At 41.0% G+C, this 20,397-nt stretch overlaps 1 protein-coding gene and 1 long non-coding RNA gene across 24 annotated transcripts in view; one reads left to right on the top strand and one right to left on the bottom strand.

Annotated features, from left to right (window-relative positions):
- Window positions 1-20,397, bottom strand: part of FHIT (fragile histidine triad diadenosine triphosphatase) — a 1,315,417-nt gene that overhangs the window by 6,132 nt on the left and 1,288,888 nt on the right. Inside the window, exon 7 of one of the 23 annotated variants that reach the window (XM_036878043.2) lies at window positions 717-1,381. The exons of the other annotated variants lie outside the window; for them this stretch is intronic. The gene's annotated coding sequence lies outside the window, so the exon portion shown is untranslated. Of the gene's footprint in view, window positions 1-716; window positions 1,382-20,397 lie in introns of those variants that run through there. 23 annotated transcript variants of the gene reach the window in all.
- LOC118908510 (uncharacterized) overlaps window positions 1-20,397 on the top strand; it is a 262,474-nt gene that overhangs the window by 216,336 nt on the left and 25,741 nt on the right. The gene's annotated exons all lie outside the window — the stretch shown is intronic.

Here is a 20,397-nt window from a genome sequence, read left to right as displayed (position 1 = left end):
GCACATTTAAAATACAGCCTAATGGGGTCATTATATATTTTCCTCTCCATCATTTAAAAGGCACTGCCGTTGATCGAAGTGTGTTCTTTTTGCCTTGCATGTGAGCTTAGATTATAAGTCCCCAAAAATCCTTAGGCTAACAGATAAATGTCTATTGCCTGGAGCAGGGCCTTTCCTCAAAAACAAAAAGATGAAATCTTTAGTGCTGCATTTTGAGTATGAAACTGGTGGTCAAACACATTACAGTTTACTTCAGTTGCTCACAACTTGGCTAATCCGAATTACGTTCAAGTTCTGCCTGAGAGCGAAAGATCAACGGTTGAAAACTGGCAAGAAAACACAGGTGAAGGCTTTCCCTGAGGTTCTAGCCTGTTTTCTCCCTTGTGTGACTGGGCAAGTTATAGCCACTTTCTGAACCACAGTTTCATCTGTTGTAAAAGAATAGGCTGAATTATATGCCCCTTAAACCCCCTGTTGGCCCAAAGATGCTCAGAGTCTCTATTATTTCTCAGTAGGGCCATGGAAACTGACTATCCCACTGATAGGAGAGAGAGCTGATTGATCACGTTTGGGACTTGAGGGTTATTTTTTCCGGGTAGGACCCCTGAAGATCTGCAAAGCCATTTAAATGTGCCCTGCTAAAGGGCTTGAAGGCTCCCCCAATATCGAAAGCCCAGCTATGTGGCCCAGTCACGGCGGACAGTGGAAACAAAAGGCTAAGTGGAGTGTGCAGAGAGGCCCTGAGGCTGAGCCCAGCGGGTGCTTTTTCCTGGGTGGGAAGGGAAAGCCGTCTGTCCAGAGCATCTAGCAGCCAGCTCCTGAGATAAGGACGCCCAGTCTCATGCGTGGGAACCTTGCTCCGTCTCACTTCAGCCCTGTAAGGTAGACCTCATAAGCACAGTTTCCAGCCGGGCAGTGGTCACACAATCAGTACGGGGTTGGAGCCCGGCCAGCTTAGTTCTGGAGACCAGCGTCCTCACAGCTGCAGTGCCCAGTGTGGTGGCCCCTAGCCGCATGTGGCTGAGGGGCCCTAGGAAAAGTGCCCAGTTAAACTGAGATGTGCTGGAGGTGTGAAATATCTACTGGGTTTCCAAGACTGGCTTTAAAAAAGGAAGGTAAAATAGCTCATCATTCTCTATATTTATATAATATCTTTATAATTTTTTATATTATGAAGATATGAAAACACTGAAATAATAACATTTGGATATATGGGTTTGAATATAACTAATTATTCACATTAAGTTAATCTGTCTTTAATGTGGCTGCTAGGAAATTTACGATGAGACGTGTGGCCCCCATCCGGGTCCCACTGGGTAGCACTACCCTGGGACACTGTCCCAGGACCCGGGCTCTGCAGTGAGCATGGAGGGCAGCTGGCCTGTGGGGCAGGAGAGGGGATTTTATGAGTGTCTGGAGAGTTTAGTATTTGAGTCCATGGGCTCTGGGTTCCAGGTAGGCCTGGGACTTATTTGCTGTGCAACGTTGTTCAAGTTACTTTGCCTATCTGTGTTTCTCTTCCATCGTCTACTGCTGAGGGTGGGGAAAATAATAGTATCTACCACATAGAGTTGTTATGAGGACTAAAGATGCACATGTCAGGCACTGAGCATAGTACCTAGCCCAGAGAAAGGTCTAGACTCTAAAGAAACGTAAGTTATTGTCCCTCATTTATTCATTCAGCAAGTGTTTATGAGTACACACGATACGCCAGGAGCTGTTCCAAGTGCTGGAGGTGATGGCCCTGTCCTTGGATACTTACCTGCTAGTGGGGGAAATAGACAAACAAATAAATCTATAATGCGGTAACAGGGGATGGCGGGCACTATAAAGAAAAATAAGGCTGGTTTAAGGGCCTTAACAACTGTTCTACTTCAGATTTGACACCTGGGAGAGGCCTTTCTGAGGAGGTGACATTTAGGTCAAATCTTCAATGGAGGGAAGGAGGGAGAGAATTTTAGGCAGAGGGGGACAAGAGGTGCCAGGGCCCTGAGGTGGTGGAGGCATGTGTGCTGTGGTCAGTGACAGCAGGAGGCAGGACGGCTGGGCGAGTAAGCGTGCGGGAGTCACCGGAGAGGAGACTGGATTGTATCCTACGCCCTTTACTGTGGCCTCCAGGACCTCAGGTGACTGGGCCCTGGCTGGCTTTCCCGAGTACGGAGGAGGGCACGATCTGCTTCCCATTCCAAGGGATCATAACATACTGACTATTTTAATGTGTTCATGCTTTTGTATGACCTTGGGTGAGTTTGAGGGTATAGATGTGTATTTTAAGAGCCCTAGTCAACAGTTGATGTATGATACTCTATATAAAGAAATTATATTTTTAACTGCAGTATCATTAGAGCTTATCCAAACAAGGGAAGTTCTTCGGTTTTACTGAAAAAAAAAAAAAAAACTTTTAAACTTTTACACTACTTTTCATTTCCATTGAGTCTCATTTCATAAAGGATTAAAGAAATTAACCACACACACATGATCTTCCACCTTAAAAGAAAAAATGTTGCCAACAGATAACGGATCCCGGAGAGGAGAGTGGTGATGCAAAACTCTGATAGTGTGTCAAGGGTAAATGCTGATTCACTACATCAGGCATATTCCTTGTTCCAAATGGATAACTCCAGACCTTGCAAGAGTCACGGGGCAGATTGGACCAGGGAGGGGCAGAGTTCTAAGAGCGGTTGGGGCTCTGCAGGGCCAAGACTGGCCTTCTGCCTGCTAGGAAGCTTCCCTTTCCTGAGCTACGGCCCTGGCTTATCACTTCTAATTAAAAAGTGATTCAAGCAATATCATGGGCTTTCAGTTCTTCAAAGCAATAGCCCACCGTCCGTCTGCAGCTAAGAATGCCAATAGTTCTAAACTTTCTGTGGGCCTCATTGGAACGAGATGGGGAGCGTTAGTGGAGGAAAATTGCTGAGAACATCTAATTACATTCAAAGCCATTTTTGCCTGTCTTAAAGGAATGGAAATGATCTGCAGGTTTTTATAGACCTTCTTGACCTAAAGATATCGGCTGGTGGAAAGAGAATCCTCGATTGGGTTCTTTTAATGCTTTAATTATTATGTGATCTATCATCTTACGCACTGACTCGCACACTTTGAAAAATCTTCTAAATACGCATTAAAATTGATTGGCTCATCCTAGATTGTGAGGTGGCTCTTGGGCGGCATGTAATTGTATGTGGGCATGGTGGGGTGGACATAACTGACACGAAGTCAACTACTTTATGGCAGGGCAAAGTAGCGAAGTCAGCTTGGTTACAGGTGAGGCTGCCGTTATACCGGCGACATGTGCAGAACCCAGCGGCAGCCTGCTGGTTCCCGAATCAGTCTCGCTGCTTCAGATCTGCCATCAGCTCTGCCCGGGCAGGGCCGCGCTTCACCTGCTGTGTCTCAGACAGCGTCTGGCCCAAAGTGGGATCGCAACCAATAGCTGGTGATGGAGTTCTACCACCTCAAGGTCAAAAGGGTCCCGCAGGAGGCAGTCTGCCCGGTTGTAGCCAGGACTCCTGATGGCAAATAAGGAAACCCATTTCGGATGCGCCACCAAATACATCTTTAATTACTCCTAGGCCTTACTGACCTTTTAACTGTGAAGGATGAGTGGATGCAGGAACCCACCCCCTCTCTTTACCTTTTTTTCCTCCCTTCGTGCTGGGGGTTTCTCCTGCATCTGCCTTCTCCAAACGATGAGCCGGATGCCCGCCAGCAACCTCCAGTCCAAGGCACCCCCTCCAGGCCTTCTCTGTGCCCACATACCAGATGGTAGGAAAGAACTCTCTTTGGCCGAGCTGGGGTCACATGCCCCCTCTGTGGCCTTTTGATGAGATTGGCAGTTCCTGTCTGCTACGCCCCATCCTATTTTCTGCTTAAATCTCTCTTTGATCTTCTAAATGTTCTGAAATTCAAGAACTAATTGCAGACTCTTGGTGAAAACCTCCTGTTGCTACAGGAAACCCTAACTGACAGGTCTTGAATGGAGCCTTTGGGAGTCCTCACTGATCCCAGAAATGCAACAACAACGCATTATGGTCTAATTACAATTAGCCGGGATTCACTCCTGTTCATCAAATGCCGTTTTAGTTTTCAGGAAAATATTCAGTCTTTAACTGTTGCCGTGGAGGGAAGCGGGGGGCTGTGCTGTCCATTTAGCAGGGTTATGACGGTGGACGAGGTGGCCTGTGTGAAGCCCCAGCACAGAAACTGGCACATATGCCGGGCTCTTTTCCTGCAGTTAGTAAAGAAGTAGGAATAAGCTCTGTCACACTCCCCAGCTTCATTGTGCAACTCTTGTCTTCTGTTAGGTAGAGTTTAAACAAGGGAGGAGTTTTCTAAACAGAGACCCAGCAGTCTTAGTGTAAAGGTGGGTGCAGGCTTTGGAATCAGACTGCTTGGACTTGAACCCCGACTCTCCCTATTTACCCTGAGAATGTTTGGGCAAGTCCCATAGCGCCTTCAACCTCAGTGTGCATATCTGAAAATTGGGACAGTACTAGAGGGTGGTTGTGGGGTTTAATTGAATAAAACCTGTAAGGTGCTTGGTATCGTTTGTCCACAGCAAGCTCTCTGTAAGTGGTATCACTCAGGAACATTAATCATAAATTGTCTCTGTGGCGGTGTCTGTAACTGTGTTCCTGAAATCAGGATCTCGTTGACCAGTGCGGCCTCTTAGGAGGATGGCCACAGGAGGAGAATCAACTCTCCGAGGTAGTAGCAGGTATGTGCAAAGAGGATGTGCTGCGATTATTCTCTTCCATGGAAAAGTTGAATCCTATTATGGAAAAGTTGAATATCCAGCCAGCAAACAGACCATACATTAAAGTCAGTCTCATCCTTCCTTTTTTGTTCTTAATATAAAACTTTCTTTTATCTGATTTATTTTTAGTTCTTTTTATGGTGAACTATAACACATATAGAAAAGAAGAAATCTATACAGCTTATAGAATTAAATAAAGCAAACACGGATCTTGCCGCCATGGCAAGGGTGGAACATTGCCACCCCCGGCCACCCCCGTCGTCTCCCCTTCCAATCACGCCCTCTTCTCACTTGCCCTGCAGAGGTAACCACAGGGCTGGGTTTATGGGGGCTGCTTCCTCTTATAATTTTACCCTGTGAATGAATGCATCTCTAAACACTCTTAGTTTTGCCTGTTTTAGAGCTTTGCGTGAATACAATCACACAGTATGTTTTCTTTGTGTTTCTGCTGTTCCACCTTCTTGCAAACACTTGATATTGTCAGTCTTCTAAAGTTTTGATTATTGTGGTGGGTATATAATGGTATTTCATTGTGTTTTAAATTTACATTTCCCTGATGACTAAAGATTATTGGCCATTTCAATACCTATTTTTTATGAAGTGCCTGTTCAAATCCTTTTGTATTTTCTATGGGCGCTGTTGATCTTTTCTTAATGATTCGTAAGGTTTTTTTTCTTTTTTCTTTTAACAAAATTACTTTCTGGATATTGGTCCTTTGTTGGCAGTGTATGTGGCAAATACCTTCTCCTACTCTGTGTCTTGCCTTTTCTTTCTCTTACTGGTGTTTTTTACTAAACAGGATTGCTTAATTTGAATGTAACCCAATTTATTAATCTTTCTTTATGGTAATGTTTTTTTGTGTCCTATGTAAAAGTCTTTCCCCATAGCAAGATCATGAAGATATTTTCCTCCATTATCTTTCTAAATGCTTTATTGTTTTGAATTACATTTTTAATTATAATCTACTTGGAATTGACTTGCATATGGTGTGAGGTAGGGTAGAGTTTCATTAGTTTTCTACCGGGATAGTCAGTATTCCCAGAACCATTTGTTGCATGGGTCTTTCTTTCCCCACAGGTCTGTGATGTCATTTTTATTATAAATCGGGTGTTCATATATGCCTAGATCTGTTTCTGGCTTTCTCTTCTGTTCCAGCAGTCTATCTATCCTTGCACCAATAGCATGTTATTTTAACTTGGACAGCCTTATAATTAGTCAACTCCCTGTAGAATAAACTGTCCTATGCTTCTAACTTGTTCTTTTAATAGTCCCTAGCTACATTTCCATAAGCATGAGAATCAACCTGTCAATTTTCACTACAAAATGAAACAAAAATGTCTATGGGAATTTGGATGTGAGTTACACTGATTTATAGGTCAATTTGAGAAGAATTGAGTCTTTATGCAATTGAGTCATTCAAATCTCCATTTATTTAATTCTTCTTTAATACCTCTTAAGAACATCTTATAGTTTTCTGTCTGGATGTTACGTATCTTTAATTACTTCTAGGCATTTGATTTCTGATGCTCACACAGGTATCCCCAGCTTTTTGAAAGTTTGCATTACACCTACAGACTGTAATGCTTTTACGGAGGCCTTCATTAGTACCTGTTGTCACTAACCGAAATCAATCAGAAGAGGACTTTTGCTTTTATGAAAAAAGGCAAAAAGCAAAAACAGCACGCAGCATTTGTTTGGAATGAGCCATCAAAGGCAGTGCACATCCCAGGAAGCTAGAGGGGCCCCACCAAGCCTCTTCCGGGGACATGATGCCCAGCATCCCAGCATGGGGCAGCCCTAGCTGTGAATTGTATCTGTGAGCAGCATCTGGGTTTTAGCTGCGGTTATTTTGTACATCTGCAAGCGAGACATGTCAGAAGGTATCAGAAAAGCCTGAGAGGTTATATCTTGGGTCAGGGACTGCTCAAAACTTTTCCATACCAATTAACGGTAGTTGCTTTTTCATTTCACACCATTTGGCTCATGGAAGGTTTCATAGGAACGCTCTGCTTTCAAACGGTGGGGCAAACCTTTATAAGCTAATTTTAAACGCTGTCATTTTTTTAACTGTGTGGCTGTCATGGCCTCAACGTTTATGTCCTCCCAAAATGTATATGTTGAAGCCCTGACTCCCAATATGATAGCAATAGGAGGTGGGGCCTTTGGGAGGAGTTCGGTTAGGCGAGGTCCTGCGGGTAATTGCTGCCATGACGGGGTTGGTATCTCACAAGAACAGCGAGAGACGGAAGCTTGCTCTCGGTCCTTCACGCGAGGACACAGTGAGCAGGTGGCCACCTACGAGTCGGACGAGGGCTCTCACCAGAACCTGACCTGCTGGCACCTATCTCAGACTTGCAGCCTCCATAACTGTGAGACATACATTTCTGTTGCTTAAGGCAGCCAGTTTACGGCATTTTGTTATGGTGGCTCAACCTAAGACAGTGGCTGATAGAGAGAAATTTAAAAACTTCTATTCAGAGGGCTTGTTAAGTTTATTAATTTCAATGGTTTCTCAGTGGATTATTTTGTATTTTCCGCATATATCATATTGTCTGCAAATAGTGACAGTTTCAATCCTTCTTTTCTAATCCTCCTACCTTGTATTGCTCTGGTTTTTGCACTAGCTAGGACATGAGTACATTGTGAAATAACAGGGCAAATAGTGAATATTCTGTGTGTGTGTGTGTGTGTGTTTTAATTCAAGTATCACTGATCCACAATCTTATATTGGTTTAAAATGTACAATACAGTGGTTCAACAGTTACCCATATTATTAAATCCTCACCCCCTCTAGTGCGGTCACTATCTATCAATGTAGAAAGATGTTACAGTATTCTCCATGCTGCACCACCATCCCTGTGACCAACTTATTTTGTGATTGCAAATTATTGTGCCCCTTTATCCCCCTCACCCTCTCCATCCACCTACCCCAACTCCTCCCCCTTGGTAACCACTAGTCACTTCTCAGTGTTTATGAGTCTACTGCTATTTGATTCATTCTGTTTTGCTTTGTTTTCATTTTCCACAAATAAGTGAAATCATATTGTATTTGTCTTTCTCTGCCTGGCTTATTTCACTTAGAATAATATCCTCTACATCCATCCATATTGTTGCAAATGGCAGGATTTCTTTTTTTATGACTGAAAAATATTCCATTGTGTATATGTACCATATCTTCTTTATCCATTCATCTACTGATGGGCACTTAGTTGCTTCCATATCTTGGCTATTGTAAATAATGTGGTGATAAACATAGGGGTGCATATATCTTTTTTAACCAGGGATTTTCTTTTCTTTGGGTAAATTCCTAGAAGTGGAATTACTGGATCAAATAGTATTTCTATTTTTAGTTTTTTGAGAAACCTCCATACTGCTTTCCACAATGGTTGTACCAATTGCCATTCCCACCAACAGTGTAGGAGGGTTCCCTTTTCTCCACATCCTCGTCAACACTTGTTATTTCTTGTCTTTTGGATGGTGGCCACTTTGATAGCTATGAGGTGACATCTCATTGTGGTTTTGGTTTGCATTTCCCTGATGATTAGCAATGTGGAGCATCTTTTCATGTACCTGTTGGTCATCTGTATTTCTTATTTGGAGAAGTGTCTGTTCAGGTCCTCTGCCCATTTTTTAATCAGGCTACTTGTTTTTTGGGTGTTGAGGCATGTGAGTTCTTTATATATTTTGCATGCTAACCCCTTATCAGATGAGTCATTTACGAATATGTTCTCCATATTGTAGGATGACTTTTTGTTCTGTTGATGGTGTCCTTTGCTGTACAGAAGCTCTTTAGTTTGAGGGTGTCCCACTTGTTCACTTTTGACTTTGTTTCCCTCACCCAAGGAGATGCGCTCAGGAAAAGTTGCTCATGTTTATATTCAAGAGATTTTTGCCTGTGTTTTTCTTCTATGAGTTTATGGTTTCATGACTTACATTCAAGTCTTTCATCCATTTTGAGTTTACTTTTGTGTATGGAGTTAGACAATAATCCAGTTTCATTCTCTTACATGTAGCTGTCCAGTTTTGCCAATGCCTGTTATGAAGAAACTGTCTTTTCCCCATTGTATGTCCATGTCTCCTTTATTGTGTATTATTGGCCATATATTGGTGAGTTTATATCTGAGCTCTCTATTCTGTTCCATTGATCTATGGGTCTGTTCTTGTGCTGGTATTAAATTGTTTTGATTACTGTAGCTTTGTAGTAGAGCTTGAAGTCAGGGAGCATAATACCCCCAGCTTGTGAATATTCTTATTAAAATTTCAGCTGAATGGGATATAATGTTTCACCTTTATTAATTCCCTCTAGTTTTCCTGGAACTTGTACATTTATGAAGTTGGATGTTGAATTTGATAAACATTTTTTTCTGCAATGACTAAGATGACCCTATCATTTATTCTTTATTAGTCTGGTGAGAGACTGCCGAATGTGAAACATTCATTGGTCATAATGTATTATCCTTTCATAGACTATGTACACACACACACACACATGCACAAAATTACTCTATCTACCTGTCTGCTATTTTTTAGGAGTCTGGCATGTATGTTTCCATGTGCAATTAAGTAGCCTGTAGACTTTCTTTCAGTTATGTTCTTGTCAAGTTCATATACAAGTTGAAGAGTAGAAGAGTCCCTTTTTCCCTTTTTTCTCTTCTCTAGCAGAATTTGTTCCCTCAGTCATAAGATTCTCATCAAGGATGTTACTCTTATTCAGATTCTTGTTTCTTATGTGGTAGAATTTACCAGTAAAGCTATCTGGGCCTGACCTTTTCTTTGTGAGGATGGTTTTAGTTCAGGTACGATTTCCTTAAGAGTCACCAAATTATTCATATTTTCTTTGTTACTTTGTGCCAGTTGGGGTTCAGTGTATTTTTTTTTCTAGACACTTATCAATGTAATCCCAATTTTCAAACTTATTGGTCTAAAATTATTCATTATGTTCTCTTTTTAATGATGGCAATATCCAGAATGATGTTTGGTGTATTCAGTTTCAGGTTTTGTTTCCTGCTAATGAATATGTGTCATAATTAATAGTAAATTACCCTCCAGATACACCTTTAGTCCCATCCACAAGTCTTAGTCTTCTTCATTCAGTTCAAAATTGTTTCTGATTTTCATTTGATTTCTTTCTCTTTACAATTCCTTTTGTGTGACCCTGCCAGTGATGAATTCTCTCAGCTTTTGTCAAAAAATGTGTTTATTTCATCTTCATTCTGTACAAATATGTTAATGGGTATGGAAATCTAGATTGGCAGGTATTTTCATTCAGCTCTTTAGAGCATTCATGTCTTCTTATTTTGTTTGTTTTTTTGTTGCCTTTGGCCTAATTATTACTTCTTTAAAATTAATTTCTTTTTTTCTCAGTACTAAATCTAACAACTCACTCTTTGCATTTGGTTTTCTGCAGTTTCATCATGATGTACCTAGTGTAGATGCTGCTTTGGCTTTGGTATATTCCTGAATTTGGGGGCTGGTGAATTAGGAAAATTCTCAGCCATTAACTAAGGCTTTCACTTGAACTCCATTTAGGAACTTTGAATAAATTATTAGACTTTTTCATTACAGTCTATGTTTTGGACCTCTCATGCTTTTTCCTACTTTCCTTTCATCTCTTTATGCTATATTCTGAATATTGTCCTACAGCTCATCTTTAAGTTCAGTAATTCTCTTTCTGGCTGTGAAAAACGTGCTGCTAATTTCACTCATTGGGTTATTGCATTTTTCAATTCTAGAATTTCTATTTGGTTCTTTTTCATACCTCCATTATTTTTATAGATTCCAGCTCTCTGCTGAGAAATTTCAAAATCTTGTCTTTTCTATCCAGAAACAAAATGAACATAGTTATTTTTATTGTTCTGTCTGATAATTCCAATTTCAGATACCCTTTAATTGTAATTTTATTTCTATTGACTTCTCTCTGCATGGTCTCTGTGTGTGGTATGGGTCTACATACACTCATGTATTGGACATTCTAGTTAAAAAAATATTTCTAGAAATAATTTAAGATCTTGGCTGGTATTATTTTCTTCCAGATATGACTTTTTCTTTGATCCTGCCTGGAACCTTAATGGGACTAGGCATTTGGAATCACCTTGATTCAGTTTGTGGGGCTGAGACTTTATCAGTTGTCCAGATGATTTGAAATTGGGCTGAAGTTGTTACCAGGGTTGGCTCATTCTTTTTCTAAGGGTATCACTTTCCCAGATCTTTGCATTCCCACCCAGGTATGGAGACTTAGAAGGGGACTCTTCCATTGGCAACCCAACTTTCATTGCATTCGCTCTATCCACCTCTCCAAGACTCAAAAGTGCCCTCGGGGGGAAAGCGACCCTAAATGCTAGGCTTTTCTCTCTGGACTTTTGGCGTCTCTTGGGTCTTGACTCTGTAACCTTTTACTACATTGTTGCTTTTAACACATGCTTGCTTATATTCTGTACAATTTTTCTAGCTGAGCACAGTGGGAAGATTGTTTTAAATTATTTGGTCTGTTAAGTAATAGAAGCCAAAGTCACTCTTTTTCCTTTCTTTCTTGGTGATCTGGAAGCATACTACCCTACAGGTTTATTCTTTAATTACATTTTAAACCAACTTCTCATAACTTGCATATTTCCATATTTTATCATCTTTAATATATAATAGACATTACAGGGGAAATAATAAATCTACATATAGGCATAGCTAATGGACACTACAGTCTCCATTTTCACCACTCATGATAAATTGGTGGTAGGAGGACATAGAAAATGTCTTGGATTCTCAGAAGTATTAAATCAGAGGGAGCACATTTTAGAGGTGCTCTTGTTAGTGTGTTTCGTATGTGTTATTTTATGTTGTCCTTATAATAAGCCTAGAATATAATTAAAGTGCTTTACATCACAATAATTCAGAAGGTGAAAAAGGTGATGCATCCAGGGTCAGGGAGTTAGTGGCAATGTTGATGGGAAGTCACCTGAGGTTATTTTTTTTTTTTTTTTTTTTTTTTTATTGAAGGGTAGTTGACAACAGCATTGCATTACATTAGTTTCAGGTGTACAACACAGCGACTCAACATTTATATACATGATAATTCTAGGTACCAGGTATCACCATACCTAGTTGTTACAATATTTTGACTATATTCCTTATGCTATACATTACATCCCGGTTACTTATTTATTTTACAATTGGAAGTGTGTTTATATATATATATATATATATATATATATATATACATATATATATATTGTGAGGGCATCTCTCATATTTATTGATCAAATAGTTGTTAACCACAATAAATTTCTGTATAGGGGGGTCAATACTCAATGCACAATCATTAATCCACCCCAAGCCTAATTTTCGTCAGTCTCCAATCTTCTGATGCATAACGAACAAATTCTTACATGGAGTACAAATTCTTACATAGTGAATAAGTTACATGGTGAACAGTGCAAGGGCAGTCATCACAGAAGCTTTCGGTTTTGTTATTGCATTATGAACTATACACAGTCAGTTCAAATATGAATATTCATTTGATTTTTAAACTTGATTTATATGTGGATACCACATTTCTCTATTATTATTATTTTTAATAAAATGCTGAAGTGGTAGGTAGATATGAGATAAAGGTAGAAAACAGAGTTTAGTGTTGTAAGAGAGCAAATGTAGATGATCAGGTGTGTGCCTGTAGACTATGTGTTAATCCGCGCTAGACGAGGGCAATAAAACATCCACGTATGCAGAAGATTTCTCTCAGAACATGAGGGGGGAGGTTCTAAGCATCACCTCTGCTGCTCCCCATTTTCTCACCAGATGGCCCCCTGCGACTGTGCCTGTCTTAGGTTGTTCCTCCCTTGAGGAATCTTACCCGTCTCTGGCTAACCAGTCATCTTCCAGGGCCATACAGGGAAATGTTAAGTTGGTAAGTGAGAGAGAAGCCTTATCGTTTGAAAAGGTTAGCTTTTTACTTCTTTGCATATTTATGCCCTGTGGCTTCTATGCCCAGCTTTTGTCTTGAGGTGTCTTTACCACTTGGAAGAATTATGATACTCGGTAAATTCGACATGTGGCACGAGTTCTATTTAAATGTTGTGATTAGGTAGGAAGAAGAAAAGCTATAGAAGTAGCAGGAGGAAGAAAACATGGGAAGATTGATTATTTCTTTGACATATCTTCTTGTAGAGTAACTTCAGCATGGATAGGTTTTAAGCTACTACTTAAATTGCGCACACACATTAACATAATAGGAGTATAGTTACATAACCAAAGCATATCTGTAATTACCAGCCATCTCCAGTGAAACCAAGAAAACCAGTTAGGCACCTTAGGCATTTGTGGAAACTTATCTATGATATGGTGGATATTGTCCGACTGAACTTAAACAGTCTGAGAGAATTCAGATAAACTAGAACACCCCATTCCTGGGGACTGTTCATATCCCATATGTTCTTTTAACGATAAATAGTCTGTGGTTGTAAGATTTTGGAGTGCTACAATTTGCACTTCTCCTAATTCTTGGTTGAGTTCCAACAGTATAGATCCAGTCCAATTTTTGTTTTACTGTATGCACAGGCCAGCTTAGATATCTCCTTCATCATTCCCATGGCAAGTCCAGGAACTGGTGGGATGAGTGCATCTACAGCTGTAGCAGTGCGTGGATCTTTGTTGAAGTATTTTTTTTTTTTTTTCTGATCATCTTCTGTCATGAGTCTTCCCGAGAGTGCTGATGTTGGAAGTTCTTTTTCATATCGTATCTTAGTTCATTTTTGGGGTAGCCAAATTAGGCTTTGATCCTCTGTATAAACACAAACAGACCCTTTGCCTACACTTTTATTAGTCCTTTATATCATTGTGTAGAACTCATTAGAGGTCACCACATAGGAAGTGCATTTTTTTTTTTAATCATTAATCTACACTTACATGACGAATACTTTGTTTACTAGGCTCTCCCCTATACCAGGTCCCCCCTATATACTCCTTTACAGTCACTGTCCATCAGCGTAGCAACCTGTTGTAGAATCACTACTTGTCTTCTCTGTGTTGTACAGCTCTCCCCTTTCTCCCACCCCGCTATGGATGCTAATCTTAATACCCCTCTTTTTCTGCCCCCCCTTATCCCTCCCTACCCACCCATCCTCCCCAGTCCCTTTCCCTTTGGTACCTGTTAGTCCATTCTTGAGTTCCGTGATTCTGTTGCTGTTTTGTTCCTTCAGTTTTTCCTTTGTTCTTATATTCCACAGATGAGTGAAATCATTTGGTATTTCTCTTTCTCTGCTTGGCTTGTTTCACTGAGCAAAATACCCTCCAGCTCCATCCATGTTGCTGCAAATGGTTGGATTTGCCCTTTTCTTATGGCTGAGTAGTATTCCATTGTGTATATGTACCACATCTTCTTTATCCATTCATCTATCGATGGACATTTAGGTTGCTTCCAATTCTTGGCTATTGTAAATAGTGCTGCGATAAACATAGGGGTACATTGGTCTTTCTCATACTTGACTGCTGCATTCTTAGGGTAAATTCCTAGGAGTGCAATTCCTGGGTCAAATGGTAGGTCTGTTTTGAGCATTTTGATGTACCTCCATACTGCTTTCCACAATGGTTGAACAAGTTTACATTCCCACCAGCAGTGTAGGAGGGTTCCCCTTTCTCCACAGCCTCGCCAACATTTGTTGTTGTTTGTCTTTTGGATGGCAGCCATCCTTACTGGTGTGAGGTGATACCTCATTGTAGTTTTAATTTGCATTTCTCTGATAATTAGCGATGTGGAGCATCTTTTCATGTGTCTGTTGGCCATCTGTATTTCTTTTTTGGAGAACCGTCTGCTCAGTTCCTTTGCCCATTTTTTAATTGGGTTATTTGTTTTTTGTTTGTTGAGGCGTGTGAGCTCTTTATATATTCCGGACGTCAAGCCTTTATCGGATGTGTCATTTTCAAAGATATTCTCCCATACTGTAGGGTTCCTTTTTGTTCTATTGATGGTGTCTTTTGCTGTACAGAAGCTTTTCAGCTTAATATAGTCCCACTTGTTCATTTTTGCTGTTGTTTTCCTTGCCCGGGGAGATATGTTCAAGAAGAGGTCACTCATGTTTATGTCTAAGAGGTTTGTGCCTATGTTTTCTTCCAAGACTTTAATGGTTTCATGACTTACATTCAGGTCTTTGATCCATTTTGAGTTTACTTTTGTATATGGGGTTAGACGATGGTCCAGTTTCATTCTCCTACATGTAGCTGTCCAGTTTTGCCAGCACCATCTGTTGAAGAGACTGTCATTTCGCCATTGTATGTCCATGGCTCCTTTATCAAATATTAATTGACCATATATGTCTGAGTTAATGTCTGGATTGTCTAGTCTGTTCCATTGGTCTGTGGCTCTGTTCTTGTGCCAGTACCAAATTGTCTTGATTACTATGGCTTTATAATAGAGCTTGAAGTTGGGGAGTGAGATCCCCCCTACTTTATTCTTCTTTCTCAGGATTGCTTTGGCTGTTCGGGGTCTTTGGTGGTTCCATATGAATTTTTGAATTATTTGTTCCAGTTCATTGAAGAATGTTGCTGGTAGTTTCATAGGGATTGCATCAAATCTGTATATTGCTTTGGGCAGGATGGCCATTTTGATGATATTAATTCTTCCTAGACATGAGCATGGGATGCGTTTCCATCTGTTAGTGTCCCCTTTAATTTCTTTTAAGAGTGACTTGTAGTTTTCAGAATATAAGTCTTTCACTTCTTTGGTTAGGTTTATTCCTAGGTATTTTATTTTTTTTGATGCAATTGTGAATGGAGTTGTTTTCCTGATTTCTCTTTCTGTTGGTTCATTGTTGGTATATAGGAAAGCCACAGATTTCTGTGTGTTGATTTTGTATCCTGCAACTTTGCTGTATTCCGATATCAGTTCTAGTAGTTCTGGGGTGGAGTCTTTAGGGTTTTTTATGTACAGTATCATGTCATCTGCAAATAGTGACAGTTTGACTTCTTCTTTGCCAATCTGGATTCCTTGTATTTTTTTGTTTTGTCTGATTGCCGTGGCTAGGACCTCTAGTACAATGTTAAATAACAGTGGGGAGAGTGGGCATCCCTGTCTAGTTCCCGATCTCAGCGGAAATGCTTTCAGCTTCTCGCTATTCAATATAATGTTGGCTGTGGGTTTTTCATAGATGGCCTTTATTATGTTGAGGTACTTGCCCTCTATTCCCATTTTGCTGAGAGTTTTTATCATGAATGGATGTTGAACTTTGTCAAATGCTTTTTCAGCATCTATGGAGATGATCATGTGGTTTTTGTCTTCCTTTTTGTTGATGTGGTGGATGATATTGATGGACTTTTGAATGTTGTGCCATCCTTGCATCCCTGGGATGAATCCCACTTGGTCATGGTGTACGATGGTTTTGATGTATTTTTGAATTCGGTTTGCTAAAATTTTGTTGAGTATTTTTGCGTCTACGTTCATCAGGGATATTGGTCTGTAGTTTTCTTTTTTGGTGGTGTCTTTGCCTGGTTTTGGTATTAGGGTGATGTTAGCTTCATAGAATGAGTTTGGGAGTATCCCCTCCTCTTCTATTTCTTGGAAAACTTTAAGGAGAATGGGTATTATGTCTTCCCGGTATGTCTGATAAAATTCCGAGGTAAATCCATCTGGCCCGGGGGTTTTGTTCTTTGGTAGTTTTTTTATTACCGCTTCAATTTCGTTGCTGGTAATTGGTCTGTTTAGATTTTCTGTTTCTTTTTGGGTCAGTCTTGGAAGGTTGTATTTTTCTAGGAAGTTGTCCATTTCTCCTAGGTTTCCCAGCTTGTTAGCATATAGGTTTTCATAGTAGTCTCTAATAATTCTTTGTATTTCTGTGGGATCTGTTGTGATTTTTCCTTTCTCATTTCTGATACTGTTGATTTGTGTTGACTCTCTTTTCCTCTTAATAAGTCTGGCTAGAGGCTTATCTATTTTGTTTATTTTCTCGAAGAACCAGCTCTTGGTTTCATTGATTTTTGCTATTGTTTTGTTCTTCTCAATTTTATTTATTTCTTCTCTGATCTTTATTATGTCCCTCCTTCTGCTGACCTTAGGCCTCATTTGTTCTTCTTTTTCCAATTTTGATAGTTGTGACATTAGACCGTTCATTTGGGATTGCTCTTCCTTTTTTAAATATGCCTGGAGTGCTATATACTTTCCTCTTAAGACTGCTTTTGCTGTGTCCCACAGAAGTTGGGGCTTAGTGTTGTTGTTGTCATTTGTTTCCATATATTGCTGGATCTCCATTTTGATTTGGTCATTGATCCATTGATTATTTAGGAGTGTGTTGTTTAGCCTCCATGTGTTTGTGAGCCTTTTTGCTTTCTTTGAACAGTTTATTTCTAGTTTAATGCCTTTGTGGTCTGAAAAGTTGGTTGGTAGGATTTCAATCTTTTGGAATTTACTGAGGCTCTTTTTGTGTCCTAGTATGTGGTCTATTCTGGAGAATGTTCCATGTGCACTTGAGAAGAATGTATATCCCGCTGCTTTTGGATGTAGAGTTCTGTAGATGTCTATTAGGTCCATCTGTTCTAGTGTGTTGTTCAGTGCCTCTGTGTCCTTACTTATTTTCTGTCTGGTGGATCTGTCCTTTGGAGTGAGTGGTGTGTTGAAGTCTCCTAGAATGAATGCATTGCATTCTATTTCCTCCTTTAGTTCTGTTAATATTTGTTTCAGGTATGTTGGTGCTCCTGTATTGGGTGCATATATATTTATAATGGTTATATCCTCTTGATGGACTGAGCCCTTTATCATTATGTAATGTCCTTCTTTGTCTTTTGTTACTTTCTTTATTTTGAAGTCTGTTTTGTCTGATACCAGAATTGCAACACCTGCTTTCTTCTCTCTGTTGTTTGCTTGAAATATCTTTTTCCATCCCTTGACTTTAAGTCTGTGCGCGTCTTTGGGTTTGAGGTGAGTCTCTTGTAAGCAGCATATGGATGGATCTTGCTTTTTTATCCATTCTATTACTCTGTGTCTTTTGATTGGTGCATTCAGTCCATTTACATTTAGGGTGATTATTGAAAGGTATGAATTTATTGCCATTGCAGGCTTTAAGTTTGTGGTTACCAAAGGTTTAGGGTTAGCTTCTTTACTGTCTTACTGTCTAACTTAACTCGCTTGTTAAGCTATTATAAACACAGTCTGATGATTCTTTATTTCTCTCCCTTCTTATTCCTCCTCCTCCCTTCTTCATATGTTGGGTGTTTTGTTGTGTGCTCTTTTTAGGAGTGCTCCCATCTAGAGCAGTCCCTGTAGGATGCCCTGTAGAGGTGGTTTGTGGGAGGCAAATTCCCTCAACTTTTGCTTGTCTGGGAATTGTTTAATCCCTCCTTCATATTTAAATGATATTCGTGCTGGATACAGTAGTCTTGGTTCGAGGCCCTTCTGTTTCATTGCATTAAGTATATCATGCCATTCTCTTCTGGCCTGTAGGGTTTCTGTTGAGAAGTCTGATGATAGCCTGATGGGTTTTCCTTTGTAGGTAACCTTTTTTTTCTCTCTGGCTGCTTGTAATACTTTGTCCTTGTCTTTGATCTTTGCCATTTTAATTATTATGTGTCTTGGTGTTGCCCTCCTTGGATCCCTTGTCATGGGAGTTCTGTGTACCTCTGTGGTCTGAGAGGCCATTTCTTCCCCTAGTTTGGGGAAATTTTCAGCAATTATTTCTTCAAAGACATTTTCTATCCCCTTTTCTCTCTCTACTTCTTCTGGAATACCTATGATTCTTATATTATTCCTTTTAGATTGATCACTCAGCTCTCTTAAAATTCTTTCATTCCTGGAGATCCTTTTATCTCTCTCTTCATCAGCTTCTCTGTGTTCCTGTTCTCTGTTTTCTAGTCCATTAATGGTCTCTTGCATCTCGTCCATTCTGTTTTGAAGTCCTTCCAGAGCTTGTTTTATTTCTGAATTCTCCTTCCTTAGTTCTTGCATATTTCTCTGCAAGTCCATCAGCATGGTTATGACTTTTGTTTTGAATTCTTTTTCAGGAAGACTGGCTAAATCTATCTCCCCAGATTCCTTCTCAGGGGAAGATGTAGCAGATGCTGAAGCTGTCTGGGTTAGTCTTGTCTGGATCATATTTTTTTGCCTTTTCATGTTGACAGGTGCTATTGACTGTCAGCTGGGAGGGCCAAAATTTTCACTTGCTACTGGCCTTTCTTTACTGGGACAACTGCGACCCCTAGTGGCTTGTGTTGGGTAATTGCGTGTAGCCTGGGTCTTTGTGTCTTGCCTGGGCGGAAGGGAGAAATTTCCCTTTCTGTGGGCGGAGTTTGTCTCAGGCTGCTTCTCTGCTTTCGCAGCGCCCGGTGGGGTAATGGATGGGGGGGCTGCTTGACTGTTTGCCTCCGTGAGGGGTCTCAGAGCTGTTGCCCAGGGGGTTAGTGCACCCGGTTTTCCCTGTAATTTCCAGCTGCTGTACTGTGACCTGGGTTGTTTCCGTCAAGCTGTTAAGTCCCTGTCCCTTTAAGACTTTCAAAAAGCCCCCGCTTTTCTTTGTCACAGGGGCATCAGCTTCGGCACCCGCTCAGAGGTCTTACTCCCTGTTCCCCCAGTATCCAGGGCCCCCTGGGCATGTACTGTGTGTGCGCTCTGGCCCGGATGGCTGGGGCTGGGTGTTCGGCAGTCCTGGGCTCCGTCTCCCTCCTGCTCTGCGTATTGTTCTCCCGCCGGGAGCTGGGGGGAGGGGCGCTCGGGTCCCGCCGGGCCGGGGCTTGTATCTTACCCCTTTCACCAGTCGCTGGGTTCTCGCTGGTGTAGCTGCAGTCTGGCCACTGTCCTGCGTCTTCTGGTCTCTCTTTTAGGGCTAGTTGTGTTTGTTGTATTTTCAAAAGTATATATGTTTTTGGGAGGAGATTCCCACTGTCCTACTCACGCCGCCATGTTGGCTCCGCCTCCCACCTGAGGTTATTTAAAGACATTTCCACTGTGAGTAAAAACCAACCCAGATGTCATTCTTAGGAGACTGAAGACTGTCTTTTTATACTTTGATTTGGCAGTGGATATGCCTGGTACTTAGGACAAGTGGCTTAAAGGTAGATTTCCTTCCTCTTTTGGTGGGGGAGGGCTGGGGCATGATTTGTACAGAACTGTAATGTTCACCTTATCGGCTCTTTTTCTTCCAAGCACATTCTAGGAAGTCCTGTGTAAAGCTCAAGATATAAGCATTTGCTTCAGAGGAAGCATGACCTGCCCCCTGACCTTTTTTCTTGATTCCAAATTATTTGCAAGGACCTGGCAGGGGGAACAAAGTTTGCTCCGTGACAGGGCTGCACAATGGGGACAGCGAACTAAACGAGTGAGGTCAGAGCATTCAGGTCTGGAGAGGGCAAGCAGGAGCCGACAGGCGTTCTTCCCCTAAAAGAGTCGGGCACCGAAGAGCGAGGGTGTGTTTGCAGGGCGGTTTCTCCCATACTCCCTTGCCCTGTCTTTGTATGGCTCTTTTCCTCTCCAAGAGACATATTCTGCCTCACATTTTCTTGAAGGACAAAATAAAGGGAAAGAGGAAGAAGCGAGGGCACATGAGTAGCACTGGGCTAGGGTCTAATTTTACTGACACCGTTGGACAAGCAAGTCCTCGTGGGCCATTCCGACTCTCTGAATGTTCTCTCCTTCAGCCCTACCATCTCTTCCCTCCGTTTATTTGGACTTTAAT

The sequence above is a fragment of the Manis pentadactyla genome, chromosome 1 (assembly GCF_030020395.1).
Source record: "Manis pentadactyla isolate mManPen7 chromosome 1, mManPen7.hap1, whole genome shotgun sequence".
Lineage (NCBI taxonomy): Eukaryota > Metazoa > Chordata > Mammalia > Pholidota > Manidae > Manis > Manis pentadactyla.
Note: the sequence above shows the minus strand (reverse complement) of the source record. Positions and strands in the feature narration are given on the sequence as shown.